General features: G+C 38.4%; 1 protein-coding gene across 6 annotated transcripts in view; it reads right to left on the bottom strand.

The window, feature by feature from the left end:
• LOC106868200 (uncharacterized) overlaps nt 1-5666 on the bottom strand; it is a 137555-nt gene that overhangs the window by 25692 nt on the left and 106197 nt on the right. The gene's annotated exons all lie outside the window — the stretch shown is intronic.

Raw genomic sequence — 5666 nt, 5'->3', positions numbered from 1 at the left:
TATATATCCCACTATCTATCTATCTATCTATCTATCTATCCACTTATCCACCTGCCTACCTGCCTACCTATCTACCTATCCATCTATCTCTCTACCCACCCACCCAAAAACCCATCTATCTATCTGTCTGTCTGTCTGTCTATCTATCTATATGTGTGTGTGTGTGTGTGCGCGCGCGCATGTCTGTGTTTGTTCCCCACCATCACTTGACAACTGGTATTGGTTTATTTATGTCCCTATAACTTAGAAGTTCAGCAAAGGAGACCAAAAGCACAAGACTTGGAAAATAAGCACCGGATCCAATTTGTTCAGTCAAACCCTGCAAGGTGGTGCTCCAGCATGGCTGCAGCACACTGACTGAAACAACTAAAAGACAAGATATTTTCAAGGACAGAAAAGTCACCAATGGTGGGAGGGTGCGGGAAACTGAATGAAGCAGTTGTGGTTTCACTCCCAGCTGGAGCTACTAGAAGTGGCAAGTGGAGGAGTAGGTCAGCTCTAATCAAGTGAAAGCTTCGATGAAAGGCATTCCACCATGCCCATTCCATCTTTTGTTCAGACATAGTGTAGCTAGGAATACAATGTCCAATGTGTCCTTCCTTTTTTAAGGTGATAGGGTCTAATATTTTAGGATAATTTGGTCGATGCTTCTAGCAATTTGAAAGACCATTGGCTCATAAACTATTGTTGTCATTGCAGAGAGAGGGAGAGAGAGAGAGAGATGGAAGACAGAGATAGACTGATAGAGAGAAAGAGAAGAGAAAGAAAGAAAGAAAGAGACTGGTAGAGAGGGACAACAGACAGAAAGATGAAGAGAGAGGGAGAGAGAGAGAGCGGGAAAAAGAAAATCTTGACATTTTTCACCCAAGTATTACTATTATTAGCTGGAGGCCATTCTTTCAACAACAAATGACAAAAGATTATGAATATTTTAGGAATTTAACCAGAGCCAAGCTTACAGAACACTTCTGACATGTCGCTTTTAATAACGTAATCACAATGATAATAGGATTATTGAGAGAGAGAAAGAAAGGAGAAGGTAAAGAGAAGAAGAAGACCAAGAAATACAAGGAACAATGGTGAAAAAAGAGAAAGCTGGGGAAAGAAGAGAAAGCTGGGGAAAGAAGAGAAAGCTGGGGAAAGAAGAGAACGAAGAGTGGATTACAAAGAAGAATCTCAGAGGACAAGAGATAGGACTAAAAGAAGATGGGAAACAAGTAATAATATTGTCAACATGACCAATGTCACACAGTGAATGTGTACATTATTTGAGTTACTTCTGATTCAAAATTGAATTTTGTTTCACTTGTGCAGCATTGTTACACATCAGCAGATAGATTTTACACTATTTGCATATATACCACAGACCAGTAATCCAAATTTGTTTTGAGGTGAGATTCAAGTATACGGTGCTGACGAGCTGAAATAACAACAAAATATTGATATCCACCATCCTCATTCACCTTTTGTTTTGTCTGGTATTCAGAGATATTCAGTGTTTTTTTTTATAACATTTGATGTCTTAACCCTTTTGTTACTGTATTTCTGTTGAGATGCTGTGTTTCTTTCAATTACTTTAAATATAACAAAGAATTTAGTAAAATAACTTAGTTATCATTAAGCTAGTGTTAGGAACATAAATTGTGACTAAAGTTTGGTGGAAGATTTTAATTCAAAACTTATAAAAACAAGACATTTGCACTACAGAGCCAGAGCTGGTTTCAGCCAGGTTGGTAATGAAAGGGTTAAAGGGAATTTTCCCTGGACAAAATACCGCAGCTAATAAATGTTTAAACAAAATATATACATTGTATATACATGTGACAGCGTTAACGTTTAGATTGCTTCTAATTTACAATTTAATTTTAGATAATATATTGTTTAAATGATAGATAGATAGATAGATAGAGAGAGAGAGAGAGAGAGAGAGAGAGAGATGTAGCCAAAGGTAAAGAAAGTATCACACACCTGACATATGTATATCTTAGTATACACGTTGGGTATTATAATTGAAAGTAAACCATAGTCTACCTTAATCCCCATATTAAATGGACAATATCATGATGGAAACAAGCAGACTGTTTCTTCTATAAAACACCAACATAGATACCATATCTGGATCAAAGTTCAGAGATAAACTTTTGATAGACTTAATAAGGATTTATTACTAATCTCTAGTTCTGTTACTGATGGTGTAGCTCAATTAAATATTAACCAACTGCAGGTTAGCCTTGATCTAGCCTACCTGTTATCAAAGCTTCATTCATTGGACTTCAGACATGATGCTGCTGCTGCTGCTGCGGCACATCACTGAACAGGCCAACCGTAATGTATATCTGTCTCTTTTATCACTGCTAAGTCAGGGGAATGTCAACAAACTAACATCAGTTGTCAATCAGTGTAAAAGAACACACACACACACACATATGTGTGTATAAGGTCGTTCATCATCATCATCATCATCATCATTTAATGTCTGCTTTCCATGCTGGCATGGGTTGGATGGTTTGGCTGAGGACTGGCAAGCCAGAAGGATACACCAGGCTCTAATCTCATCTGGCAAGGTTTCTGCAGCTGGACACCCTTCCTAACGCCAACCACTCTGAGAGTGTATTGGGTGCTTTTTACGTGTCGTTGGCACAGGAGCCAGTCAGGTGGCACTGGCATCAACCATACTTGAATGGTGCTTTTTATGCTCCACCAGCACAGGAGCCAGTCAGGTGGCACTGGCATCGACCGTGCTCGAATGGTGCTTTTTACATGCTACCAGCACAGGAGCCAGTCAGGTGACACTGGCATCGACCGTGCTCGAATGGTGCTTTTTACATGCCACCAGCACAGGAGCCAGTCAGGTGACACTGGCATCGACCGTGCTCGAATGGTGCTTTTTACGTGCCACCAGCACAGGAGCCAGTCAGGTGACACTGACATCGACCGTGCTCGAATGGTGCTTTTTACGTGGTCAGTACTATGATACACACACACACAATGCTGTCTTGGGGGTCTTTTGTCAGCTCTTGTGTGAAATCCAGACATCTTTTCTCCACTAATGGTACTTTACATGCCATACTTATTGTTCAAGTGCATCACATGACCATTCATGCCATACATGTGAAGTTGTCTCTTCTTCACACTCTTGTTGATGTCTTTAATGCCCAGATGCTCATTCTGATAAACTTTACACATCTATTAGATCATACATACCCACATCTCATTGTCTCTAGCCTCCACAAATCATCCACAATCCATATCTATTCCTTGCTGCCGTAAAACATAACCATTTTTAATCATGCTTTATACAGAGAACTTTTATATTCTTGAAGAGAGAAATCATTTGTTGTTCAACAGAGGGAACAACAACATTTTATTTTTTTCCTCAACTTTCCTTTAATATCTCTTTGTGCTAGACCAGTGGTTCTCAACTGGTGGTCCATATAAGATTTTTAGGGGTCCATGCAAGCAAAATAGTAAACTCTAGTTTACAGGTCCATGAGAAAATAGTTTGCTTTAGAAATATTTATTGCAAGAAACTGCAAGATTTCTTTCTTTAATGTTTTACATAACTCAACATGTTTCTGGCCACTGAATGAGAGCGTAACTGCAGACTTACACAAGTGGTTAGGTGGGAGACAAAATAGGGATTTTGAAAGAAGAATCTGTAAAATATCAAATAGCTCTGGGGATCCATCAGAATAAAATAGGAATCAAAGGGATCTATAGATAAAAACAAAAAATGGTTGCAAATCATTGTGCTAGACTTTAGTTTAAACTTTCCTCAGCACCAATTTAGAATTTCTCTTTCACTGAAGCAGTATTCTGAGGGGTCATTTCCTGTGCCCACCTTTATGTCTTAGGACTGCCCATTTTCCCAAGTTAGCAATGAAACCTAACCATAAAGTATTAAAGCCCCACAGTGACAGTTAACTGAAAAAAAAAAAGATGTGGAAAAGCTGCTGTCTGAAATTGGTATTCGTGAAGATGTATTCTATATCCATGCTCTCAGCAATACATGGGATACACGACGAGAGGAAAATAGTAACACTTCCTATGATGATGAGAGAGAAAATGAACCATAGATTCAAGGCCAATATACCAGTTCACGAATAAATTCAGATGTAATGCATACGCTTAGGGTAGTGAGGGATGAAGTAACATATGAAGTGGAAAAAGGAAAAAGTACACTGCGGGATTCTTTTTCCACAAAAATTTACATAGCAATGGAAAGAGCCTACCATTGGAAAAAGACACTACCTGTGAAACACACCATATGCTTCTGACAACCACAAAGGTTTGTCTCAGCCCGACATAGCAACAGTTTACTTATGTGTGCAACATGCATTGTCATTATTTTTTTGGGGAAAAGCAGTTAGCTGCCACATATAAAAAAGCTGGCTACCAGGGCTGTCAGGATAAAACATTAAAATCTGAATACGTTATTGAACTGGTCTATTGACACATGCTGTGAGTGTTGAAGCAGGGATAACAGCAATAAAATGAATATTCTTTACTGTTCTTGGAATCCTGATCACATATCAATGATCCGTATTATGACATAAATAGAGAAGGCTTATCTGTGCCAATACTTTGAAAATCTGAATTATATCAAGTAACATGAGAAGTCTAGAATTTTGTTCATGAAAGCATTACACACATGTAACTGTCAGGTGGGAATTCTGTCAATAGACAGACCAAATTTGAACATCAAGCTAGAAAATTGAAAACATTAAGTAAAACAGCAGGACTTTTTTTTCTTATTAACCCTTAAATATGTATGGATGTACACACAAATTTTAATATTCTAAGTTGACTTAGAATGATATAGTTAAACAGTTTATGGCTATAACAAAAATAAAGTATGTGTGTGTGTTGGAGTGTGAGCATGCGGCACAGTGTGTGTGTGTGTGTGTGCGTGAGCGCATGGCATGGCACGTGTGGTGTGTGTGTGCGCGCGTGAGCGCATGGCATGGCACGTGTGGTGTGTGTGTGCGCGCGTGCATGAGAGAAAAAAGAGCGAGTGCGGGTGTGTGTGTGTGCAATGTTGTATTACATAATGTGTGTGTAAATCTGTCTGGTTGTTCCACTGCCCTTAATCTTTGCATTGTGTGTGTGTATGTGTGCGTGCATGTCCACATGCATGTGTTTGTGTGAGATGTACACTGTCTTGTGTACAAATGATTGTCTCTGCATGTCCGGTTGCTCCAACCAGTGTGTGTGTGTGAGATCTACCTGCTGCCCAATGTTAAAATTTAATAAATACCCTTGTATAATGGACAGCTTGGATTTATTGCATTTGGCAATAAAAGGACATGACGGATTTATTGCGTTTTGACTAAAAACCAATAAAATACATTGATTTTCCTTGAAATCTTGCATACTTAGATTATAGCGGAATGTGTGATTTTGATATTTTCATAGAGTTTAGATAATCACAAATAAAATTATGGGTGTGACCCTTCAAGAAATATTTGTAAGAGAAAATCTTATTGTTCTCAATTCAGTAAAAATGGATTTATTGCGCTTTGCAATCAAACTCTTCATACACACACACACGTCTACAAATATGTGAATTGGAGCGTGTACATGTGGATGTATACACACTCACATACTCTCTCTCTATATATATATATACACACACACACACATATATTTATGTATATATATGTATA

The sequence above is a fragment of the Octopus bimaculoides genome, chromosome 10 (assembly GCF_001194135.2).
Source record: "Octopus bimaculoides isolate UCB-OBI-ISO-001 chromosome 10, ASM119413v2, whole genome shotgun sequence".
Taxonomy (NCBI): Eukaryota; Metazoa; Mollusca; class Cephalopoda; order Octopoda; family Octopodidae; genus Octopus; species Octopus bimaculoides.
Note: the sequence above shows the minus strand (reverse complement) of the source record. Positions and strands in the feature narration are given on the sequence as shown.